Raw genomic sequence first — 18,044 nt, forward strand, 5'->3', positions numbered from 1 at the left:
AAATAGTGACGTGCAAATAAATGAAAAACAACAGACAAATCCCGAATGAAAAATACAATTTATCAACATTTGACAAACGACAATGTGAAATGTTGAGCTGAGAGATTTATTTCTTGCATATTCATATTCTTAAAGAACCTTAATTATTTTTTTCTTTTACTTTTTTAGTTACTTAAGAGCTCAATCCACGTGAAATATCCCCTTGGGAGATAAAAAAATATCTCATGCAAAAAATAAAGAGCGACTAATTGTTTTTGAGGACAATCAAGGCACCATAGCACTGGCGAAAAAGCCTGTAAAAAGGCAAAGGTGCAAATATGTTGACATGAAGAAACACTTTATCACGTCAGCTCCAGCACCCTCCCGCGACCCAGTACAGGATAAGCGGTGTGGATAATGACATGGCATGACATTTGGAATACTGTCCAACCGACAACATGGTGGCAGATGTTTCAACAAAACCAGCAACAAAAGTTAAGTTTAATTCATCTGTCAAGTTTATGTTTGGGAACTAAAATGTTTGTTCATTTGCATACGGTTTAAATCTTAAGTTTTTCCGATGTTTAGAAGAATATGACAATGATTTGCATCGCAAATGGTGACATCTGTCGGTGAGTTGATGACAGTGCCCCACACGGCCAGCAGCCAATCATATCACAGCGGGGTGTGTCCTGTTCTTCCGCTTTCGTGCCGAACAGACTGCCATTTTCAAGCAGGGGATCCATAGTCCATATAATAGGCGAGTCGCATTCCAAGGCGCATCATTTGTTTTGGGGAAGATTTAAGACTTTAAAGTGCGCCTGATGGTCGCGAAAATACGATAACCACGATGAAACTATCTCTAAATGCAAAAAGAAATACTTGTAAACATATTTCACTTGAAGGATTCCTATTTTATCAATGACATTATGTTGCGATGGCCCCCAGTGGCCCCATCAATATGTTCGGGTCCCACAACAGGTGTTCCATCAGACGCACACAATAGCTTGTGTGTGCTAACTTCGCTTAGCTTCCAGAAACGTCTGTGACTATGTCAGGAATGTAATCGGCATTAGCCGCAACGTGCTTCCTTTTTAATTGCTCGTTTATCACTGTTGTTGTGCTGCTAAAGGGAGGTTTACATGGTTGGACGTAATTTTGTGAAATGCCCCCATGGTCCGGTCCAAGTTGGGGTTGCACACATTGCTCCGTATGCGGCAGGCACAAGTCAAGGTAGCACGGTAGAAACAATATAAGACAAAGTCGCCGCATGAGCTTTGACTTGACCAAACCAAATTTGTCTTTTTGTGTCCTGCAGACGTCTGTGAATACGATCTCCGTTCTGTGAAAGAGGAGCCAGACTTGACTCACATCAAAAAGGAGGAGGAGGAGATTAACAAGTCACCAGTGAACCTTGTCCCTATAAAGACTGAAGATGCAAACAAGGATGAGAGTGAGAACAACAGAGGGGCGGAGCCTCCAAGCAGCAGCTCAAGTCATCACGTGACAACAGAAGATGACGAAGACCACTGGGGGCCATCACAAGTACATAATGAGGACACATTATCACGCTCTCCTGATGATGATGATGATGGGCAAGCCAAAGGTGAAAGGGCATGTCACACTGACTCATTAACTTCAAAGTTGTCTTTAAAACCGCACACAAAAACACACAGTGGAGAAAAAACATTTTCTTGCTCGGTTTGTGGCAAAAGCTTCTCTCGAAGGTTTTATTTAACAATCCACACAAGAATGCACAGTGGAGAAAACCCTTTTTCTTGCTCAGTTTGTGGCAAAAGCTTCTCTCAAAAGTCGCATTTAACCAACCACACAAGAACACACAGTGGAGAAAAACCTTTTTCCTGCTCAATTTGTGGAAAATGCTTCTCTCATAAGCAGAGTTTAACAGAACACACAAGAACACACAGTGGAGAAAAACCTTTTTCCTGCTCAATTTGTGGAAAATGCTTCTCTCATAAGCAGAGTTTAACAGAACACACAAGAACACACAGTGGAGAAAAACCTTTTTCCTGCTCAGTTTGTGGCAAGAGTTTCTCTCAAAAGTCAAATTTAACAATCCACACAAGAACACACAGTGGAGAAAAACCTTTTTCCTGCTCAGTTTGTGGAAAGAGTTTCTCTCAAAAGTCAAATTTAACAATCCACACAAGAACACACAGTGGAGAAAAACCTTTTTCCTGCTCAGTTTGTGGAAAGAGTTTCTATCATAACTCGCAATTACGACGCCACACAAGAACACACACTGGAGAAAAACCCTTTTCCTGCTCAGTTTGTGGAAGATACTTCTCAACAAAGTCAAATTTACACATCCACACAAGAACACACAGTGGTGAAAAACCTTTTTCCTGCTCAGTTTGTGGCAAGAGTTTCTTTCATAAGGCAAGTTTCACAAAACACACAACAGCACACAGTGGTGAAAAACCTTTTTCCTGCTCAGTTTGTGGCAAGCGTTTCTCTCAAAAGTCGCATTTGACAATCCACACAAGAACACACAGTGGAGAAAAACCTTTTTCCTGCTCAGTTTGTGGAAAGAGTTTCTATCATAACTTGCAATTACGACGCCACACAAGAACACACAATGGAGAAAAGCCATTCAGTTGCAGCGTTTGTGCTAAAAAATTCTCCACTAAACAGAATGCAGAGAGTCACAATTGTGCTGGTGAGAAAAGCAGCGATCCTTGAAGCTTAAAAAAAGAAAACAAAAAACTGAAGGAACTGACTCTTTGTGGTAAGATGTAAATTTTGATTTTGAATAAAATATGGTATATTGAATTTTACAAAGCTTTTTTATTGACATTAAACCAATGTGATCCGTGCCAGAAGAAGCAATGTGTCTGAGTGATGATGATTTGTTTTGGTGTTTACATCAAACATGTAAAGAAAATAAATTGCCTTTGCCTGGAATAACATTTGTTAACATTATGCTTTTCAGTTGTCTTTTTTATCGTATTTAATGGAAAAGGTGTGAGAAGAAACAGTGCTTATGAAATCGTTGCCTTCCACAATCATCAATAAAATCACTTGTCCAACTTGCTCAACTGGCCTTCATTATGCCGTGAAAAGGTGAAAAACAGAACTAGAAGTTGAACGATAAAAAGAACCAGACCGAGAAACGCAAATCGTCTCAGTTTCTCTCAAAGGTTTTGGTATGTCAGGAGTTGGCAACTTGATGGCGACTGGAGTCAGCGCTGGTTTTCTCGCTGTGTTTGGCTGGTTCGTATATGGATGGTCCATTGAACAAAACTCAAACTCTTCAAATATCCCCTCACATACATTTAATATTACGCTTTCTGAATAAATTTCTGACTTGCTAAATACACTTTCTAGGTTGAGCTCTATCAAGGGTTTGGCGTTTGTTGCTAAGCAAAATCTCACTTTGGAAAAACTATAATTTTGTCAAATATACCAAATATTTTTTTTCATGCTGTATTATATTTTTTATACATTGCATTATTTATATATTGAAATAGGAAAATATTAAAATTTAAAATTGGAAACCACATACAGACTTAATTCAATTAATAATAAATATAGAAACATTTTATAAATATTGAACTCATTTAGAAGAGTCCTGATCTTGAAATAAATATTGAATGATAAAAAATACTTAAAAAATTAATTCAATAACCCGACCCCGGATTAGCGGCAGAAAATGGCTGGATGGATGTAATAATTTAAATTGCATCCAAATTCAAAAGAACAAATATGTTAAGAAATATTCAAGTGTGAAATAAAAAGGTTTAAATTGTTGAGAATTTTACATACTAAAATAATTGAATAAATATTGTATTATTACATAAGCAAGCTTAAATATAAATTGAAATATCCTCCTGACGACCAGTAGTTCAAATTTGTCCTCTGTAGAGGACATTTTTAAACCTAAATATCTCCCACCCAGTGCATCCAATTGCATTAACTCTTTTTGTGCTCTATAGAGGACATTCAGAGCTTTCCAATGATACCAGATTTGTAGGGGTGGGTGGTTTGTTACCTTGACATCACCGTAGATGAAAATGGCTTCCCTCAGTGCAAGCACTTTTTATGGAAAGAGGAAAAGTAAGTGTTTAATACTTTTTATCAAAGACATTTTGCCTTGAAATGCTGTTGGCATTTTATTTAAAAGACTCTTATGAACATGTTAAAGTGTTGTTTGAGTTATTTTAAGTCTATTTGAGCCTAGTATTCAAGTGTTTAAAACATGTCCTTTGTAGTGGACGTTTGAAGTTATTTCATCCATTTTGCTCTTTTTTTCCAAATGACAAGAAAGGGTCATTCCCAGAAGCAGAGGAAATTTTACTGCAGATTTTTGGGAAATTCTATTGACATGGGCAGTCTAGGATAGCCAAACATTCAAATGTATTGCGCTTCAAGTACGAGAGTGAAAATTGTGGCGGAAACCATGACCAGAAATCGGTTTTACAAATCGAGAAACTCCATCAAGCTCGTCAACGACTTTGATGTTTTAGATGAAGAAAAAACAAGTGATCTCTTGTGGAGAATCAGGTCCCTCTTGAGCAAATAAGGCAAGGATGTCTGAGTCTGCCAAGAACAGGAAAATTGCGCATTGACGAGCAAATAGTTCCTTTGACTGGTCGATAACCAGTGCACCAGTATGTACCGGGCAAACCAAACACAACTGGACCGAAGGCATTTGTCTTGGCGGCTGCACCAACTGGTCTAGTTTTGGATTTTGTGGTCTACCAAGGCAAGACAACTTTCACAGCTACAGGAGGGTCGGGCTTCAGGGAACAAACTGTTCTTCAATTGACAGAGTCTGATCCCCAAGGTACACACCTGTTCTTTGACTGGTACTTTCTGACAATCAGCCTCCTTGACACCCTGATGACAAAAGGACTGACAGCAACTGGAACCCTCATGAATAACAGGGTTCCAAACAACTGCAAGATCATAGGTGATAAGCTCTTCAAATGGAAAGAAAGAGGGTCATCAGAGATGGTGGTGAGACGACGCACACCTGAACTTGCTGTCATAAAATGGTTGGAAAACTAGACAAGTGACAGTGCGTGCAGTTTTTCACTTTTTTGACCTGGCAATCACCAACTCATGGCTTCAGTATAAGCGTGACTGCCAGTGTCTGGGGAAGAAACCCCAGAAGATCCTTGATGATCCTCAATTTGCTCCTTGGTGCAGAGTTGATTGCTCGAGCCCAAGTAGGACGTGCAGGACGTGCAGCAAGTGATAGCGAAGATGACTTCACTTCCCCACGTCAAAAATGGAAACCACAGTCAAATGCAGCTCTGAGACACTATGATGAAGTCACTGATGGTGTAGTGGTACACTCGCCCGAGTTGTGTGCGGGCAGCGTGGGTTTAGTTCCCACTCAGTGATGGTGTCCATGTCTGCCCTGTGACTGGCTGGCGACCAGTTCAGGGTGTAGTGCGCCTTTCGCCCGTGGTCAGCTGGGATAGGCTCCAGCACCCTCCCGCGACCCTGTACAGGATAAGCGGTGTGGATAATGACATGACATGATGAGACTTTGATGCTGTGCATCTTCCAGAAATGGTGGATGAAACACATGCATCAGGGTGTCGCCAATCTGGCTGCAACAGTGAAACATTTATGTGCTCCAAGTGCAAAATTTTCCTTTGTATTTCCAAGAAAGGGAATTGCTATTTGAAGTATCATATCAAATAAGCATAATAGAAGCAAAAGTGAAATAAAAGAAAAGAGATGATGGACTGTAATATTTATGTTGAACACTTTGTCAAATAGACTTTTTGATGTTTTTGTTGGACTAACTGTTTCACAATGAAGTTCCGTTTTCCCCTGTATTGAGTTCCGATGTCCACTGTAGAAGAAACATCATAGCTTCAAAACAAAAATAAAAATTTCAAAAATTTCTTTTGCAATATTCTAATTACTTCACATAGATTGGGGAATTTCAAAATAAATGTGATTGGAGAACATTTTTTCCCCTGGTAGTCAGGAGGATAAATGAAAAAAAAAGTCGTGTATTTTTAAATGGCCTAATATATGTTGGGGTCGCTGTCCGGCCGAGGCCGGAAGCGAAGAGTGAACTCCACAAACGCTGACAACAAGAGGAGTTTCAGACCAGATGTTTATTGGGGCCGACAGAGAACAATCAATCCATACTTTCACTAGGGCATGGACTAGGGAACAATATAGATTTAGATATATATTTATAATTACAAACGCCGCGAGCGACGAGAACAGAAAACGCTGGCGGACCGAGTCGCGCCAGGAAATCAAAACAAGGTTAAACTTAAAGCGCTTGCCAAGCAAGGATAAACTACAAAACGAGAATGGTCTTACCACAGAAGGGAAGGAAGAGTCCAAATAACGAAACCGAGAACCAAGGGCGAGCCGAATAGTAGCTGAACAGAAAAGTACTATGAGCGAGCAAAACAAGACACGGAACAACATGGAGCAAACGTGAGCAGTAACTATGATCATGAGCATTGCAGGAAAATTATCCGACGCCGAACGATCCTCGGCGACGGCTTAAGTAGTCCCATTAATTAGCAGGGGATGAGCATCAGCTGCGTGGCTGGGCGCGTCTGCCCGGTGACGCGCGGCGGGGAGCACGCGGAGGGTACGCCCTCTGCTGGACAAAGAACAGACGGATCATGACAATATAGATATGGGAAGTAATTTTCTTTATGAAACTATGAAGGGACTGGAGCTCACAGAAGTGACCAGTCTTGGTTCTGAAGTTCCGATGTAACCAAATACTGTCCTGAGAGAAAATAGGCCTGAGCATTGTTTATGGTGGGGGAAATTCTCTCGCCAGGTCAGTGACCTTCCAGGGTATGAGAGTAATTTAAGGTGCCTTCAGTGAAGTCCTACTCTGTCCTACTTGAATGAATCCGCATCAAAATACCATCATTTATGACACCACAGCTGGACAAATAATATCCAGAAACACACTTACGCACCACTGAGTGAGTGTTGGACGATATAGCTTCTCTTGAAAGGTCCGACTTGAAAATGTCCTTGCAAGTGGATCTGAAATTAAATCCACACTTTTCCCTCCTTCGGCCATTGTGGTTTAAAAAAAGCAAGAATATATTTTAGATTTTCGAACGGTCGCCAGTTACGACTTTTTGGTGTGTTGATTCGGCATAGCGCCGCCCCCTCACGAGTGAGTATCCAATCACAAAACGCGTTCCTCACCCTCAGCATAAGGCCAGCGAGAAGGCTCACTGTAACCAACTCGTGATCTGATTGGCTATCGCAACCGTCTAACAAATTTGAAAGCTCATTGACTTTGACAGAAGAGATGCTCGCACAATTGCATCTTAAGGCCTCGGAATGAATAATGCGCGCTCCCCGTATTGTGAAACCTGCCTTGCAACACGAGCGAGCGGAATTCCGATTGGATTCAAAACCCTCACCTAAAAATACAACGCTCAGCTATAATATGACATCAATGCGACGATTATGATTTTTTTTTTTTTATTGATTATGTTTGGCCAGCAGAGAAGGCATTGAAGGCCCAACACTGAGTTACTTAATAGCCTAAATTAAACTTTACTTTCATCAATAGAGTTAAAGTTATGCTTTATTGTAGGCGTTATGTAATTAATAGTGAAGGATTGTATTACGATTGCTGGCATTATTTTAAACACTTACGGGACAAAAGGTCAGGTTCATATTTACTGAATATGTTCAACATTGATTGAACAAAAAGCATTTATCAAATGAAAGTAGAAGTGCAGTGCATCGATAAGATTGACTGGGATTGTAGTCATGGTGTTTACTGATGCATTCGTATGCTAAATTGATATGACTTAGTTTAAATGTAAGACCTCAAACTTGCACACATAGAATTTTATGACCCACACTCTCATTCAGAACAAACAGATTCAGTCTGCTCAGCTCAAACTGATGACAAACCAGATAGCACTTCATGGAAAATACGACAAAACACATTCTCCACATAGGCCATCGAAGATTCAAACATATCAAGTTGGGCCGGGAGGACGTCACAGGGACGCGATCAGGAACACCAAAAACATAATTTGATCTGGGAAAACATACACCACACAATCTGTACACTGACGAGATTACAGGGGAATGTGAGCAGGAGAGACGGAGAGACTGCCGCCTGCCTGAGAAGGTGAGCCTTGGACGTGGACCGGGGGAAGGAGCAAGGACGACCGATTCAACCTACATGACCCTTGACAAAGAAAACCTCCTATAAAATGTGAGGCTGGGCTGAGATCAGCGCGACATTTTTCGATTGTGCTCGTCCGAGTACAGTTTCTCGTTAGATTAAGAAAAAGCCGCCCAGATATCTGTATTTGTACTATTTCCTGAACTCAAGAAATCGAAGAAACTAAAATATCGCAACCCTAATCAGCTGTTGTTGAGTCTTTATTTGACCCTTTTCTTCTTGAGTACAAAAAACGAACACGCATTGGAGTAAGTTTGGCTTTTCAGGTTCATTTACGAAATATTTCTCGTTTTCTCGGTGGCTCAACGCCAACATTTTTGGTGACCCCGACATGATTTTCTCAAAAAGGGAGTCCTTGCGGCTTGTACTTCACACTCTACAATATTCCAGGCCTGGACAATCAGAACAAAGGTAGGGGAGAGCCTGTTTATTCAAAGTCTCCTGATTTGTTATATTGTAGAGTGGAAAGACGTGGCCGATTATTAGACCGTTAAATTTTGTCAGTGGTTCTGGATATATTGTTTCTGGACTTCAGGAATGCTTTGTATAGAATGTAGATTGCGCATGGATTACTAGTAATATTGGAAGCGTACGCAGGTGAAATAAGTAGGGGGCTACTGTTGTCGGCCGGCAACAGAAATTAGCACCCGGAGTCAAAAAGGGGGACTCCTGCTCTGGCAGTCTAAGAAGGGGATGCACAGCTGACTAGCAGAACGTGTGCACGGCGATCCCAATAAAGTGACGCTCAGTATAGTTAGTATAGTATAGTATATAAGTGGCCTGAGGCTGGGAAAGATTGGATCTTTCGGACCGCCATTATTTGTCGCTGCAGAGGCATACACGGTGGAGGGAAGTGCACAGCTGACGAGCTGATGGTCGCACTGCAACCTCAAAAAAGAGTGCGCAGTCACGGTAAAAGAGCGGGCAGTCACGGTATACGTGGTTGACCGAGGCGTGGAGCGTTCCGGTTGCTGGAATATAGAATAGATTTTAAGGTGTTCCGATATTGTTGACAGTTTCTTGATTTCAGGGTGTTCCAATGTGGTTCACTTGCTCTGTTGTGTGTTTGTGCTGTTGTCTGAATGTTAATTGTGACATGTATTTGTTGTGCAATTGTCTATACGTTGTGTGTGTCCCGTGGCAATTTGTGGCCCTTGCTGTGCTGCGTTCTACTGGGTTGTTGTGTCCCATGTTTATAATTCCCGGGTCTATGTCTTATGATGCTCAATTGGTTTAATGTTAGGGTGTGTAAGAGAAAGTAGAGTGTTAATGTCTGGTGAGTGATGATAAAAAGTAGAGAGTGGGGTTTGCGTCCCACACTCACAACAAAACATGCTTAAAGTAACGTGTGGTGCATACAATATATCGTATGAAAGTTCAAGCGATCGTGTGAGTGAATGCAACCCTGAAGCAGAACAGGGGGAAACCTAACGGTGATAAGATAAAACTGCCTGATTGGTTGGAGTGAATAAATAATGAAGTTGTGGATATTTTGGTAGTACAGAGAGGAGAATCCAAAAAAACGGAAACATTTGTGATAGGATGGACCTTGCTCCGATGAGAGTTCCACACTGCTTGAGTCGTAGTTGATTAAAAATGGGGAAATGGTGGGAGTGTAAAATTATGATTGGTATAAAAATTTCAGGGGATGATTAGCAATTAAGGAGAGGATTGGCGATGAAATTACTTGAGATAAAAAGTATATGAAACCGAAACACAAAGGCTTCATTGAGCATGTGTCTCGCGGATGTACGAAATGTGACTATTGGGAACTCTGAGTTGATTAGGAAATTGAAAGAAAAAAGTCAAAGCAAGCAGGGTGAAGAGTGTGGGGAGAGATTGGTGGGGAAAGTGGTGGGAGCAGTTGGATAAGCAGGGGGAGTTGCAGATATGAGGTTGGAAAGATGGGGGTCGAGTGGCCGATGGACGGTAGCTGTTTGTGAGGGTTGGAGATTGGGAGGCGTGGCTGGGGTGCGGACAATATATATAAGATATATAATCATACGCAATACCGACAAAGTGCAACGAAAGACGCGGGTGGAAAAACTGACACCAGGGGAATAACGACGGGAACGAAAAAGGCTTGCAAAAGGCAAGGAACAAAATGAACAAAAATCGCTTACCGCAGAAGGGCAAGGAAAACCAATTGAGCTCAACCGAGAAGATCAATAAATGAAAACGGAAACACAAACAATGAACGGGAACAAGGTACACGGATTGCAATAACAAGGTGTCTCGAATTCACAACTTGGGACATGAGCAAGAGCAAGATGAATATTCCGACGCTGAGTAGTCAGCGTGGAGTCTTTAAATAGTGCAGTAATCAATGACTTGACGAGTGACAGGTGCGTGGCTGGTGGGCGCATCTTTCCAGCCATGACGACATGAACAGGAACAAGCGCTGAAAGAAAACGCCCCCACTCCAGCTGGGCAAACACAAAACAAAAACATGACAGGATAAGACGGACCATGACACAAAAGGATTAGGTTTTTGGGATAGGTTTTAATTGAAACATTTTATGATCATGTTGAAAGAAAATCTTTAGAACAGGAGATGTCTAGCAATTGATGAGAGGTTTGCCAAGTATAAAGTTGGATTAAATAGTTCGGCAGCTGATTTATTAACTGATGTGTATCAAATGTAACAAAGGTGGACGACAGATGTTTTATGACTATGCGACACCAGCCCTGACATGACAACTTTTAAGGGACAAGACAGCATTCCAGAAATACCAGACTGCTAACATCCGCATCTATGAGCTGTTTGACGTCACAGGTGCAGGATCGTCAGCTGAGTCCAGGAGGAACAGGAGAAACGATTTCACGGAGACTGAATGGGAAAATCCACAAACGCACAGTGGTAAACTTTGGCATATGCTGGCCAAATTGAGGCTAAATTAGCGCCGAGGGAGGGGTCTCTGTGTGGAATTGGAAAGTATCTTTTTGGTGAATGAAAGTGTGACAGAAAAAGTGTTTGTATGTCTAAGTGGTTTGAGTGAATGTTGAAGGGACGGGCCTCAGGAAAGAAACCTGATTGAGGGCACCAGTAAGCGCTAACAGCACGTAGGATGCAATGGGCGGACAGGTCTGATCAACCTGAATCCCTATTGCACTCCCAAGTACTGATTTTCAAATTGTTATTGGAGACAGATTGGACTAATCAAATTCAAGCATCAAGTGAATGATTGATTGACATTATTACACAAAATTTATGCAAAACTGAAATTTTCAGAAGGGAGGTCATTTACCCCTTCTCACTGGCAAGTGCCACTCCTCCAGTTCTCTCCACAGGTTTGAGGTGACATGTGACCTGTGTGACCAGAAGGTCGGAGAACGCTTCAAATAGCGTCTCATCATGCCCATCCCGTAGGTTCTCCTCAACAAGGAGGGAGATATAAGATATTCTAAGTTAGGGTCCATGAAAACAGATTAAGATATAGTTGTTGCTTTAGCCTGCTCATGTGCTCCGCAGTTTTAATATTCACATTGGGTGCACGAATAGATAACACACACCCAGTCCAGGATAGAGCAGAATTTTGTTGTATTGTTAAGACTTTTCCATAATATACAGCACCACAGCGGTGATACTTAAGGTTAATTTCAGTTAAGTTGGCGGTGGCGCTGTTTTTATGAAAATTACTCACTTAACGCAAGGGTAGGTTCTTCGTAGAGGGGATTACAGAGTTACATGCGGGACAAAATTTACTTGTCAGGAACTGTCCTTACTTGAGGCCGAGGCCAGACCTACAGACCAGCATGACGGTCACCGGCTGAATGGGGACACCTCAGGTGAGATTGGCCGTGCCGTGCATCAGATATTTCAGGCCCTGTTGGGGCCGAAGTTGCTGTATCTTTCAGGTGGGGAAGAGGGAGACAGGCCTGGTCTATGTGGCCAGGGCGAAACGTGAATGAAGTGAGACTTCCGGCAGTGACCCATCCAATAATGTCGTCATTACGCAGCTGTTCCAGTTGGCCGTCCTTAGGGCGTGGCCTTCCGGTTATGGACATCATGTGAAACAGTCCATCAATAAAAAAATGCTAATCAGTCTCAGGAGAACACATTTTTTTTTACATCATTTTGCACGACATCAGAAAAGGAAAATGTGGGATTGGATTAAGGAGCGTTACTAAAAATTGTTGTACTTGCAGGTTCAGGTGGCCAAGAGGGCTAAAAATTATAAAATAAAAAAATGAAAAAAAAGGGTTGGGGCAGCTAATGCATGCAGCTCCCATTGCACCTGCGCCTTCCACTTCTGCTGCTCCTAGGCAAGGTTCGGGTGACGCGGCACCACAGCAGACTGGCTGTCCGTACCCGGCCGGTCAACGAGGTCGGGATTGCAGTAACAGAGGTAGGGGTGGTTATAGACGGGGGTTGTGAGTGGGGTGTGCTCTTGCTGCGGGGTCACTGGGTGATGAACTGTCCATACCCAGCCACTTTCTGGAATGTGCCATTCTCTGGTCCGGTGCCATTCCTGTCGCCCAGAGCTCAACCAGCGCAGGGGGCGCCACCGTTACCCACTCCCAACGCACTCTTGACACCAACCCGCTGGTACCCCATTCCATGACAGGGGGCCGCGGAGCATATGTGGTGCTCTCCTCCATTCCACTGGCTGAACTGAAACATCTGAGGGCAGCTCTGAAACCTGGTTCTCCATCCTCCCGCGGTGGGTATGCCCTGTTCCTGCTCCAACCTCCACCCATTCACCAATTGACCCAGTACATTGTACACTGTACATATGATCGCACACATGATTTGGTTTCTCAAAATGCATTCATCCAAATTTAGTCAGGAGTTCATCTTGCATTAGGATTATATATGTGTTATGTCTACCGGCGTTGCCTCGCATGCGTGCCTTGTCCCTGAGCAGCAGAAATGGTATGAATTGTTTACTTTCGCCAAGCCACAAATTACATTGACTATTGATGCGCGTCTTCATTCTAAAGATCTAGGCCCCATGGTAAAGCGGTGTGTAGAGGCGGTGGGCTGGGTTCAGACGTCTATTACGAATGTTGAATACTCCGCGTCACTAACAGGGTATCATACTTCAGCACCCACTACAAATTCTTCGGTTTTGGGAACGTGACTAAATTTCAAAATTTCACGAGACGGGTCACTCGGGAGAGGTAGCTCTGTGTGCGTCTTTTTATTTATTTATTTATTTATTTTATCATAAATGGTAACTATTTCATTTGGTTTGCTTTGAAGATTTGCCAAAAAACAATCAAAATTGGAGCGTTAGCTCAGGGCTTAATTTATAATATCTAGACAGTTAGATATTTGAACTCGGTGAACTAAATTTTCTTTAATTCAGGAATAATTTGCCCATCTTGCAAAGCCAAATTCTAACATTGTGCCATATTATATCTTATCATATATTATCATTCGCACATAAATGCGAACCAACACTGCTGGATTGTGGTGATTATCGACAAAACTAAATGTATACGTTGGAAAATTGTTTCTGGGGGCAATGCCTGTGAGGATGCCACTGTCCAGATTATATTAAAAAAAAGCTTTTACGACAGTCTGGGAATTGAAATAGATATAGATATAAAATTTGGTGGGTCTACGTTAATTACAGTATCTTATTCAAGTGACTGATACAAGCTTCACAAACAAGTTTAAAAAGGTGATTGATCACGCGTCATACAGACGTTCGAACTCCGAGGTTTGTTCGAACTGCGAAGCAAGAATTTCTTTTTTTTTGTTCGAACTCCGATTTGTTCGACCTCAGAGTCGTTCGAGAACCGAGGTTCCACTGTACCAGGTCGCGGGTCAAGAAAAGGACTGACGCGAGAAGGACTCCGTAAGGCCACCAGAAGCGCTGAAAATGACGGGAAATGTGGACGTGAGTTCAAGCAACAATTCCTGCTCTACCTTGCCGTCGTGGGAGTCGGAAACAGAGCGGACGAAAGAAAAATAGCCCTTTTGCGAACCAATGCCGAGGCCATCGAGGTATTCAACACCTTTGTTTATGATGAACCCGAAGATAAAGACAAGTTTGAAACGGTCCTGTGGATTTAATTGCAGATACACTTGCAAAGACATTTTCAAGTCGGACCTTTCAAGAGAAGCTATATCGTCCAACACTCACTCAGTGGTGCGTAAGTGTGTTTCTGGATATTATTTGTCCAGCCGTGGTGTCATAAATGATGTTATTTTGATGCGGATTCATTCAAGTAGGACGAAGTAAGACTTCACTGAAGGCTCAGGTGTGACATGCACTGAAGTAACTTAAAAAGTAAAAGTAAAAAAATTATGATTGCTTAAGAATGTGCAAGCAAGAACTCAATCTGATCGAAATGTTGTGCTTTGACAAATGTTGATAAATAATGATATTTTCAAGGTCTTTATTTCTTTTTTTGTTTATTCATTCAATTCTATACTTATTTCAATATTTGAGTATTATTTTTCTTTCAATATGTAGTATATTTTGTCTTTGAAGTGTGGGTCCTTGCTGCCTTCCGGAGAGGCAGCCGAGCAAGGCTGGATTGGTGATGGAAAAGAACTGGTTCGAAAAAGATTTTATTCTCGTCACATGCTGATGTCAAAAGAAGTCTCCCCAAAAACGTGTGCGTGTGTGCGCTCCGTGCACGTGCGAGCCCCCTCTCAGACATTCCCTTCTCATAGGGAATGCCCAAATAGGACATGAATATCTAATTTCCCTTGTTGCATATGCATTCCCATCACGCTAGTCTTCGGGATTTCCCTCCAAAAGTCCCCCAGAGGGAGAGCAGATGCGTCTCCCCGTTGATACGACCAGTCTACTAGTGACCACCTTAAATTACTCTCATACCCTGGAAGGTCACTGACCTGGCGAGAGAATTGCCCCCACCATAAACAATGCTCAGGCCTATTTTCTCTCAGGGCAGTATCTGGTTACATCGGAACTTCAGAACCAAGACTGGTCACTTCTGTGAGCTCCAGTCCCTTCATAGTTTCATAAAGAGAGTTACTTCCCATATCTATATTAGGCCATTTAAAAATATACGACTTTTTTTTAATTCATTTCAATGTATATTTAAGCTTGCTTATGTAATACTACAATATTTATTCAATTATTTTAATATGTGAAATTATATCAATATTAATTTAAACCTTTTTATTTCACACTTGAATATTTCTTAACATATTTGTTCATTTGAATATGTATGCAATTTAAATTTATTCCATCCATCCAGCCATTTTCTGCCGCTCATTCGGGATCGGGTAATTGAATTAATTTAATACATAAGTATTTTTTATATTTCAATATTTATTTCAATATTAGGACTCTTCTCAATGAGTTCAAGATTTATAAAATGTTTCTATATTTCTTATTAATTGAATTAAGTCTGTATGTGGTTGCCAATTTTAAATTTTAATATTTCCTTATTTCAATATATAAATAATCCAATGTATAAAAAATATAATATAGCATGAAAAAAAATATTTGGTAGATTTGACAAAATGATAGTTTTTCCAAAGTGCGATTCTGCTTAGCAACAAACCCCAAACGCTTGATAGAGCTCAACCTAGAAAGAGAAACCGAGACTATTTGCGTTTCTCTTTCTGGTTCTTTTTATAGTTCAACTTCTAGTTCAGTTTTTCACCTTTTCACAGCGTAATGGAGGCCAGTTGAGCAAGTGGAACAAGTGATTTCATTGATGATTGTGGAAGGCAACGATTTCATAAGCACCGTTTCTTCTCACACCGTTTCCATTAGGTACGATTAAACAGACAACTGAAAAGCATAATGTTAAAAAATGTTGTTCCAGGCAAAGGCAATTAATTTTATTTACATGTTTGATGTAAACACACAAAAAAAATCATCATCACTCAGACACAATGGTTCTTCTGGCACGGATCACATTGGCTTAATGTCAATAAAAAAGCTTTGCAAAAATGAATTTATCACATTTTATTCAAAATCACATTTACATCTTACCACAAAGAGTTGGTTCCTTCAGTTTTTTGTTGTATTTTTTTTAAGCTTCAAGGATCGCTGTTTTTCTCACCAGCACAATTGTGTCTCGCAGCACTTCGTTTAGTGAAGAATTTTTTAGCACAAACGCTGCAACTGAATGGCTTTTCTCCACTGTGCTTTCTTGTGTGACTTGTTAAATGCGACTTTTGAGAGAAACTCTTGGCACAAACTGAGCAGGAAAAAGATTTTTCACCACTGTGTGTTCTTGTGTGAATTATTAAATGAGACTTTCGAGAGAAACTCTTGCCACAAACTGAGCAGGAAAAAGGTTTTTCTCCACTGTGTATTCTTGTGTGGCTTGTTAACGTTGCATTTTGAGAGAAGCTTTTACCACAAACTGAGCAGGAAAAAGGTTTTTCTCCACTGTGAGTTCTTGTGTGGCTTGTTAACGTTGACTTTACAGAGAAGCATTTTCCACAAACTAAGCAGGAAAAGGGTTTTTCTCCACTGTGTATTCTTCTATGTTTTGTTAAAGTTGATTTTAGAGAGAATCCTTTGCCACAAACTGAGCAGGCGAAGGTTTTTTTCTCCACAGTGCGTTCTTATATGTTCTGTTAAACTTGACTTTTGAGAGAAACTCTTGCCACAAACTGAGCATGAAAAAGGTTTTTCTCCAGTGTGTGTTTTTATGTGACTTGTTAAATTTGACTTTAAAGAAAAGCTTTTGCCACAAACTGAGCAGGAAACGTTTTTTTCTCCAGTGTGTGTTTTTATGTGACTTGTTAAATTTGACTTTAAAGAAAACCTTTTGCCACAAACTGAGCAGGAAAAGTTTTTTTCTCCACTGTGTGTTTTTATGTGACTTGTTACATTTGACTTTCCAGAAAAGCTTTTGCCACAAACTGAGCAGGAGAAAGGTTTTTCGCCACTGTGTGTTCTTGTGTGTTCTATTAAACTTGCCTTTTGAGAGAAGCATTTTCCACAAACTGAGCATGAAAAAGGTTTTTCTCCAGTGTGTAATTGTGTATGTGTTTTTAAATTTGACTTTAAAGAAAAGCTTTTGCCACAAACTGAGCAGCAAAAAGATGTTTCTCCACGGTGTGTTCTTGTGTGAATTGTCAAATGAAACTTTCGAGAGAAAATTTTGCCACAAATTGAGCAAAAAATAGGTTTTTCTTGACCGTGGTTTCTTGTGTGTCGTTTTAAAGACAAGTTTGAGGTTAATGAGTCAGTGTGAAATGCCCTTTCAGTTTTGGCTTGCCCATCATCATCATCATCATTATCATCATCTGATAATGTGTCCTCACTATGTGCTTGTGATGGCCCCCAGTGGTTTGCATCACCTTCTGTTGTCATGTGATGAATAGAGCTGTTGCTTGGAGGCTCCGCCCCTCTGTTGTCCTCACGCTCACCCTTGTTTTTATCTTCACTCTTTATAGGGAAAACGTTCAGTGGTGACTTGTTGATCTCCTCCTCTTCCCCCTTTTTGATGTGAGTCAAGTCTGGCTCCTCTTTCACAGAACCGAAATATTTTTCACTGACGTCTGCAGGACACAAAAAGACGAACACACATTTGGTTTGGTCGAGTCATTCTCATTCAGATCAACCCACTCGTGTACAAACCTGCTTTGAGTGGCACAGCACGAGGCTGGTTGCAAACTTCGTCCAGCAGTTGAAGATGTTGCTCGCTCTCTTCTTTTATTCCACAAACTTCCTCTTTGTACTTGGGTGTCGTTCTTTCACACATTTTCAAATGACAAACCCAAAAAATCCGCACTTGATCTCTGCTCGGCGATGAGTCATGTGCCTCTTTTCGTTAGCGGCTAGCAAGCTCGCAAGCTAAGCTAACTACGCCAAAAAGCATCAACGCGTGACGAGATGAGGTTATGGGGACACAAAGACATAATGAATTATGTCGTAGTCCTTTAGAATAGCAATGGACATCCTGTGTGAAAATTACAGTCAGTTCCACGCTAAAT

At 41.2% G+C, this 18,044-nt stretch overlaps 2 pseudogenes; one reads left to right on the forward strand and one right to left on the reverse strand.

Annotated features, from left to right (window-relative positions):
- Positions 1-2,741, forward strand: part of LOC148342449 (uncharacterized) — a 33,910-nt pseudogene extending 31,169 nt beyond the window's left edge.
- Positions 2,742-6,500: 3,759 nt separating this feature from the next.
- Positions 6,501-17,656, reverse strand: LOC148342450 (uncharacterized; annotated as a pseudogene).
- Between the last annotated feature and the right edge of the window lie 388 nt (positions 17,657-18,044).

Source organism: Idiotropiscis lumnitzeri, chromosome 2, assembly GCF_059441095.1.
Source record: "Idiotropiscis lumnitzeri isolate Australia: NSW breed Sydney's pygmy pipehorse chromosome 2, RoL_Ilum_1.0, whole genome shotgun sequence".
Lineage (NCBI taxonomy): Eukaryota > Metazoa > Chordata > Actinopteri > Syngnathiformes > Syngnathidae > Idiotropiscis > Idiotropiscis lumnitzeri.